This window comes from Lycium ferocissimum, chromosome 4 (genome assembly GCF_029784015.1).
Source record: "Lycium ferocissimum isolate CSIRO_LF1 chromosome 4, AGI_CSIRO_Lferr_CH_V1, whole genome shotgun sequence".
Classification (NCBI taxonomy): domain Eukaryota; kingdom Viridiplantae; phylum Streptophyta; class Magnoliopsida; order Solanales; family Solanaceae; genus Lycium; species Lycium ferocissimum.
Window position 1 is genome coordinate 27,003,978 of NC_081345.1, and position 8,427 is coordinate 27,012,404.

At 35.8% G+C, this 8,427-nt stretch overlaps 1 long non-coding RNA gene across 3 annotated transcripts; it reads left to right on the plus strand.

Moving 5' to 3' along the window:
• The first annotated feature begins 374 nt into the window (after positions 1 to 374).
• LOC132052041 (uncharacterized) lies at positions 375 to 4,393 on the plus strand. 3 transcript variants are annotated; one of them, XR_009413932.1, is made up of 4 exons: positions 375 to 483; positions 782 to 944; positions 1,062 to 3,510; positions 4,101 to 4,393. It is a non-coding gene; the product is annotated as an uncharacterized LOC132052041 (long non-coding RNA). The 3 variants fall into 3 exon arrangements; XR_009413933.1 differs by lacking the exon at positions 4,101 to 4,393 and having other exon boundaries at positions 1,062 to 3,122; positions 3,248 to 3,724; XR_009413931.1 differs by lacking the exon at positions 4,101 to 4,393 and having other exon boundaries at positions 1,062 to 3,724.
• Positions 4,394 to 8,427: the final 4,034 nt, after the last annotated feature.

The window sequence follows — 8,427 nt, forward strand, 5'->3', positions numbered from 1 at the left end:
GAAGAAAAAAGTAAGCTCGATTTGGATCATCAGAAACTATAATATAAAAAAAATTCAGTAAAATAGCATTAGAAGAGCTTTTATGCATGCATTTGTTTATTTTTATTTAAAAATATAATGTATAAACGAAGAAAATGTTCTCCTTTAACTTTCAAATACCTTTTTATACTTTAATATTTTAGAAGTATTTAGAAAGTGTCAAAAATAAAAAAGTAAGAGTAGAAAAATTATAAAAATATCTACAAATATACGTTGAGCACAGGCCAGCCAACACTAGTTACTCTTATTTGTACGAACATGGGCATCCATGAAAAATATGGTGTTCGTCAGGGGTAAATTAGTAATTTTACTTCCCTAGAAACACACGTGTAGCCTATCTGTCTTCATTCATGTAGAAGATTGATGCCTCATTCACTTCACAACTTTTCACATTTTCTCTTCCTCTGGTCTTTACACTTTCAATAAACCTCTTCGATTTGGTGAGTTTTCCCCGCACTCTCTCTTTGCTTCATGCATTTTTTGTCAGTAATTAGATTATGAGTCCTTCACTCTTTCAGAATTGGTCCATTTTTGTTTTATTTATCACTTGGTTTGACCTCTCTATTTTGGTGATCTTTCGTTGTTTGCCTGTTGTTTCTTTGTTGGCAATGAGGATTTGGTGGGCATATGACAGTTTCGATTCTCCTTGATGAAATTTCTCAAAAAATTAGTCATGCATGTCATTAATCGTTCCTAATTTGGTTTCCTTTATTTTCATTAAGGAGTGGGATTTTCACCACAGAAATGGACTCTCTGAAATGGCATGATTGGGATTGAACATGCTGGTAAAAGTCTAATTCATGATAGAGCTTATTTCGTTACTTTTCCTTTGAAGTGTCAAATGTGTTGTATTTCGACCTTTCAAAGGTGAGATTCGGGGAACGACAATTAGCATGGTTAACGAGGTAGGAACATTTGAAAGTTCATCTGTTTTCTCATTCCTCTGTTTCACCTTTCTTGATTTGTCTCAATTAATTTACTATTTTATTTTTTGTTCCCTTTCTTCTTTCTTATCCATTTAGTTCTGTTGTTCACTTATTGAAAACCCCTACCACGACTTCTTTGGCTCCACATCCAACCAATTTCATAGCTGGAGATGAACAACTTCTATTGATGTTACTCTTGAAATTTTGAGTTCGTCCGACGCTTTGGGGCCACAGAGATTTCTTGAAACACAAGTGCAAGGTAAGCCTTTTCCTGAAATATCAGTATACAGTTTTATGTGAGATGGTGAAATTTCTTTGTAACAAATGCTATCTACAATGGTCAGGGGATCAACTTGTCTAAGTGAAATTAAAGTAGCTATTCAAACGACATTCTTGCCTTTCTCTTTGTTGAAGAGTCAAAAGTTGTTTTAATTCCAAGCTATCTTATTGCTTTTAAATTGATGTATAGAATGCTATTCCTTGATCTCCATATGAGATGTTTTATGTCATACCAAAAAAGTATGATTGCATCAAGATTTTTTTACGTTTGTAAAAAAAGCATTCGTAGAGCCATGCAAAGAGCAGCAAATGCGAATTGCTTTAACGGAGGTGTCTGATTAAGTCATTTGAATGATTTGACCCGGCATCACTTTCAGTTTTCGTAGGCACGTATAGAACAAACGTAGAGATAAGGTTGAATTTTGAATACACTCTAAATAGAAAGACTTTATATAAGCCAAGTAGCCAACAACTAGACATCTGCCATAATACGCAGCTTGAGTTTGATTACCTTTAAGGCTTACGAGTATGGTAACTAAAGAATTTGCACAAAAATAGGTTGAAGAAGCCACGTCTAATGTGTCAAATTTTTTGCATATTATCTAAATTGCTCTGCTTTTAATTTCTACCAACTAAGTTGCAAAAATTAATTCCATTAGTTGTTCGACCTACTTTTGTTCCTAGCAGAGCTTCTTGAAGTTGTATTGATAATGTTGGTATAGGAATAAAATAAAGTTCCTTCTTTCTGTTCCATTTATGTATCTAACTAATCACTAAATATTGAGTTGCATTTGTAGACAATAATCAAATTGTCGTGGGTATAGTTTAGTGGTAAAAGTATGATTCGTTCTATTATTTCTTAAATAGTTCCTTTCTTTCTGCTCCATTTAAGTATCTAATTAATCGCTAAATATTGATCTTACGCTAATGTTTGATTAGACAATTGTTTACTTTAGTGTATCATGTTATTGAAAAATAATTTGTATTTATTTTCTTTTCTTTTTGAGTGCATGATGCATCTGAGACTTATATTTTTCAGCTGAAACAATACACAGCCTTATGGCTCTGTTTGCTGACAAATAAATCATTTTAGCAACTGTCAATAATGAGCAATCAAAATCACGAATTTAGTTGCAAATTTATGTGCTTAAGCTGGTAAAGAAAGTAAAAAATGACTACCTAGAATTATTATTAGGGAATTGCATATGTTGTTGTTGTAATTGCATATGTAGGTCAACAGTTGAATATTCTTACTTTCGACATAGGTGTTAGTCCTTTAGAAGTGGCTCTGTATCCTTTTGAAATATTCAAGCATGTAGTTTAATTCCAGCATGCACCGAGTTAGGATGAACTTTCTTTATTGAGGTCGCAAGTCTTTTTTTTTATTAGTAAGTTGTTTTGTCTTAATTCAGATCATCTTATCATCTTATTAGTCTACTGATAATGATGTGTACTGCTGTAGTGCTCATGACCAGGATATTACTGACATCGATATGGTTTATTCAACTCTAATTTTATCAAACATTTAGTACTTTCCAAACTGAACAGTTCGCTAGGCGAGGTCTTTTATTAAAGATATGTAAAATGTCTACATTAAGGGATTTGTAGATGAGCTATTTGATAGGTGAGGGATGACCTTCATACTTCCTAGGTAAAAACTATAAGAAGTTTCTGTGGGTACGTAATTTTACTTAATGGATGGACAGGAAATTTCGTTGATTCGGATATTAAAGTTATAATGTATGGAAAGAGGCTAATGAATAATTACTGATTTCACAGGAACATTGGTATAATATTCTTGAGGAATGACAACGGGAAAGCAGGATCATAGCTTAAGGAAACAATTTTATCAGATAAATGAATTTAGTTGATGTTGAGGTATTATACTATTCTATTCTATTCTATTTTTGAGCTCGTAATTTAGTGATTTCTACTATGGGAGTAATGTGTTACCTATGATGTTCATAAGTTTTATGCTTTGAAATGCATATTGTGGTAAGTAGACTAAAAAGGAGGCTGATTTAACTTAATGGATTGCTGATAGCAGGATTTAGGAGTACCATTCGTGCAGTTGCAAGTCAGTTGTGAATAGTTAAACATACTTTTAGATTGAGTTAGATGAATGTGCAACTCTCAAAAGACCTGCTTTACAACGAGGAGGAATGCAAGTCTATGAAGAATTAAACCGAAAAGCATTTGGAAGAAGACCAGTCTACATTGCAAGGGGTTTGTGGAATGGGATATTTTTTAAGGGAACTCTACTACGGTACAATTTTTGAATTTCTCGTATCTTGGTTTATTAGGCATCTGGTGTAAACAACGTTTTATAGTGACGACTGATGAGCATATATGGCAGAATTTTTGTTACTGAGTGTATGGTAGGATTTATTCATCTTATGGAAAGATAATATTGTAAGAACAACCAGCACTTAAGTCTTTGGTATTTGGCTTTATTATTGCAACTTTTGCTTGCTTACTAATATTTTGCTTGCTGACTTATAAACCTTTTTCTATCATCAAGTTGTATGAGCTTTTGCTAACAAACCTTGAACAATATACATATCTTCTTGAGTCGACCTGTCGATGTATATATTCATATCACAAATGGTGTTTAAAGTTCAAGCAAGCTCATCTTCTTAACTACTTTTTATTGGGCTTCGCACAGATACTGTTAAGATCTGATAAAACAGATCGCCATTGAAATACCTCAAAGAGAACCTTAGTTTCTAGAGAGAGAATATATGTGATAAAGAAGAGATATTATTAAATTTCTGCAAAAATATGTCCTCATCTGAGTATTACATGTGTTTATATATTACAATGAATAAAGGAAACTAAAATGATATGATCCTAAAGGGCATAAATGACACAATTGGCTCAAGGATGCTAAGAAGGATGTTGGAGCCTCTTGTGGACCCACATAAGATAGCATATGGCGCTTGGAAGATAGCTTGGGAAGAGATGGAGAAGGCTACTACACAAAGTGGCTAGAAGTGCAAATTATGGCTAAAGGTTGCAATTCATGGCTAAGGATGCAATTCAAGGCTAAGAATGCAATTTGAGGCTATAATTGCAAGTCAATTGGACATGTGGAATGAAGGCCTCATGTGGGGGTTATTTGCGCAAAGTGCCACTTTCGCCTTTGTTGTAATAAGCTTTAGATAAATAACTCTTTAAGCCATTTACACTTAGCTTGAATATCGATGAAAAACTCATTTTGAGAGATTATTTAGTTATCTTAATATAGATTGTTTTATTCTGGGTTGATTTCTTAGTTGCTAATTGAATTGCATTTCCATTGATTCATAGTGCGTTGCTCATTTGTGGATTTCATTTGGGTAATTCATTGAATTCAAATAGTTTAGGTTACTGTTGGATTTCTACCGTAGAGGGGTTTAGGTTTAGAATACCTAAATTTGCCTATAGAATCCATTACTAAGTGGGTCTAACTTCTATCATCTCATCCATCTTCTCACCCCAATTCTTCATCTATCCATTTATTTTCTTTTTTGTTGTTTTTGAATTTCTTAGAGTTTCAATTAGGTTTCTATCATTTTCCCATCGTGTTAGTAAAAGCAAGTGCCGGGTGAGGCACAAATATGACACGATACGCGAGGGTGACTTTTTCATTAAAAAAATAGTGCGTGGGTCCCACCTCTTTACCTACTCCATGCTTTATCCTTAGTATTGTTTCTTTCTCCAACCACGCAGCGTAAAACTCTACCGTCCTTTTCCACCCCTCAGACGTACCCCCGTCCTCCCCGCGAGTCCGGAATTTAATTGACCCAATAAAAATTCAAGTGAACAAAAATATTCCCAAAAAAAAAAAAAAAATTGGTACAAAAGTATCTTTAGCGCAGTATTCTACTATCGAGCAGGCCCGATATTTTATCTTTTCCATGTGACTGTGGAGCAGGCTCAGTATTTTACTGAGTAAAAGTACTTTTGTACCAAAAAAATTTTTGGGGGTATTTTGTTCACTTGAGTTTTTATTGAGTCATTTTGTTTCCAGACTCTCCTCCCTCTCCACTTTAATCTTTTTCTTTTTTCTCTACCGTTGGAGGCACTATATATTAGACTCCAACCATGATTTTCTCACTTTTCTGCCTTTGGTCGTGGTTCTTTTTTCGGCTTATTTATTTATTTCATGCATATATTAATTTATCTTCTACATTTGATACAATTGAACGCATAATTTTATATGCGCAATAAAATTTATGTGTAAGAAATTATTAAATTTAATAAATCGCATATATGAATTTATTTAAAAATACAATGTGTTCAATGTTAATAATCTTAAAATTAAACTTATAAAATTTAAATCCTGAATTCACCTCTCATAATTGGTACAAGTGGTACTTCCGTGACGGAGGTTACTTTAATGGGGTTCTTTGACACAATTTATATATGATTAAATTTAACATTATATTTTATTCTTATCATTAGCCTTCTCCATTTTAAATGATTTCAGCTATATTCCAGAAATTCTAATCATGAACATTACTTATTCTTTCATTTTGCCTTGTTGTGTTATTAACTTGTGCAATCAGATGGCTGTAAACAAAGTTGGAAAAATAGTACGCAGTTGTCAAGCTTCCGGATGGTAGTGTAAGTTATTTGCGTTTTAGAAAAGGCGAGGGGGGGGGGGGTGGGGGGAGGAGTGGGAGGGGTTTGTTGAATGAAAAAAGCGGTGGTAGCCTGGTAGGTGAACAGAAAAAGAGAATTGAAAATGGAGAATGTGGGACCCATATTGTACACTTGTCAATGAATTGAGGCCCTCACACAAGTATGACATGGCATACCTCACACATAGTAAAGTTTTTCATCAGAGCAAGGTAGAGGGATCATTCTATTGATTCTTCAATCCTTGATCTAGAAAAGTCAAAAAAAAAAAAAATCGAAAATCATGGTTATGTTGTTTTGTAATTGGATTTGAGGTTAGAATTGAGTTTGTTACTATCACCAACCTCTAAATCCGGAGTTGCAAGTGATTTGGTTAAGTTTGGAGTGAATCACCATTGTTGAGCTTTGAAGCTTTGAAGAACTCAAGAAATTGAAAAGTGGGTCTTGTGATTTGGTTGAAATTGAAGGCTTACCTAGTGGGCTTTGTTCTCCATATCAAAGGGAGCTTAGATCGAAATTTGAGCGAATTTCGAGTTGAATTGAAGGTAGTTAAATTTTTGAATTATTTTTGTGTTCTTGAGGTTGTTCATATCTTCAAAGGAAGAATGTGACCTAAGAAGGGTGTTTGATCTTCAAAATTTTAGTCAAAGGGTCAGAAGGTGTTAAACAGGTTCAAAAAGGGAAAATACTAAGTTTGGAGGGATCACACAGTATAAAAAATCAGAATAATCAGCACAAAGTTTGAGAAAATAAAGTATAGGTGCGCGTGCTTTGGCCACGCGTCGCACGGCCAACGCACAAGGCGGTCATTCGCTGCACGTGCGTCGCACGACCATCGCATGTGGGCAAATTTTTTCGACTTTTTCTGATTCTCTGCACGGCGCGTGTTGCACGTATTCAAAGAGGGGTATTTTGTGCGCTAGTTCCGTGACGCACGACCATCGCACGACTCAGAAAATTCCAATTTTTTTTCTAAGTGTTAGATTCAGAGAGGGGTGTTTTGTGCGCTGCTTAGCGACGCACAACCAACACACGACCATCAGAAAAAAATTTCGAAGTGTCAAAAACGGTTTGATTCTTTCTTAACTTCTTTTCTTTGATTCTTACAACTATTTAACAACTAGTAATCGATCTTATTAGTTGCTAATTAGTTCTTGCGTCCGAATTTCATTTCGTGCCAATTTCCTTCTAGTTTTTCTCTTTGTAACTTCGTTGACAATTTCTTGATTCAAGTACATTTGTTTTTGAGTCTTTCTTCTTTCATCGACACAAGAATCCATTCTTCCACAAAGTATAAGCAACCATGTGAGTTTGATTGGTTACGCGATTCATCAACAACTTCGAGAGAGCACGGAGTGTGGTAAGGTTGAGAGTTCATTACGAGTGACGTGAGGCTTTTATTACTAATGTTGTTTGCTAGTTTTGCTGGTCATAATGTCTAATCAAGGAGATCGAACTCAAGAAGGGGAGGAACCATCATACTTGGTGAGTTGGATGAACACGATCATTAGTCAATTGTACTTTAACGGCGAATGTGGGTGGATTGACGGCAAGGATAGATAGTTTGGAGGCGAAGGTGGTGCAAGTCAAATCCTCAAGTAGAGTGGGCACTCCCCATTCTCAAGTTGAAGGGGATTTGGGCAAGAACACGGAAACTACTCCAAGTCGAATCCCTCCTACCACTTCCTCACCTAATCCAAAAGCACCACGACAACAACCACCCACCTTCTAAAACACCAATCGACAAGCCTATCTCCAATTATACCGAACATCCCAAAGTGAACCTGCATCCCAAAAAACCCCACAAAATATTTCACATGTTCCCCAACCACCAGCCCAAGACCAATTCCAAAACCAATTCCAAAACTCTGTTTATGATGAAGAAGCGGAGGAAGTTGCCCAAGAGAAGTGGTGGAATGAACCAAGACAAGGAGGAAGGCGCGGAGAGATGAACAACCGGGGTAGAGAAAGGCAAGGAGGTTTCGCAAGGTTCCAAGGCCTTGAAGCGAGGTTCCAAGGTCATGAAGACCGTGGGAGATGACAAGGAAATGAAGCACGTGGAGACAATGATCGAAACTTGAATACCATCAAGGTAACACTTCCTAGATTCAAAGGAAGTAGTGACTCGGAAGAGTTCCTTGAGTGGAAGTTGCAAAGTGAGAGGATATTCCTCACTAACAATGTGTCAGAAGCTTTAAAGACAAGGTATGCCCTCACCCAATTTGAGGGATATGCATCTACTTGGTGGGAATCCAAGAAGCGGGACAGAGCTCAACGTCAAATTTTCGACATTCCTATTTGGGATGAGTTGATTGAGCTCATGGAAGTGAGGTATTTACCTCCAACTTACTATCAAGAGGTACTCAAGAAGGTATACATATTGAAGCAAGGCTCCAAGAGTGTTGAGGAGTACTTTGATGAGTTCGAAAACTTGAGGATGAAGTCCAAGATTGAGAAGCACTTGAATTACACTCTCATAAGATTTGTGGCCAACTTAAGTCGGGAGAGTTCCAAACCCATGAAGCTACAAACTTATAATAGCTTAGAGGAAGCTTTTCAT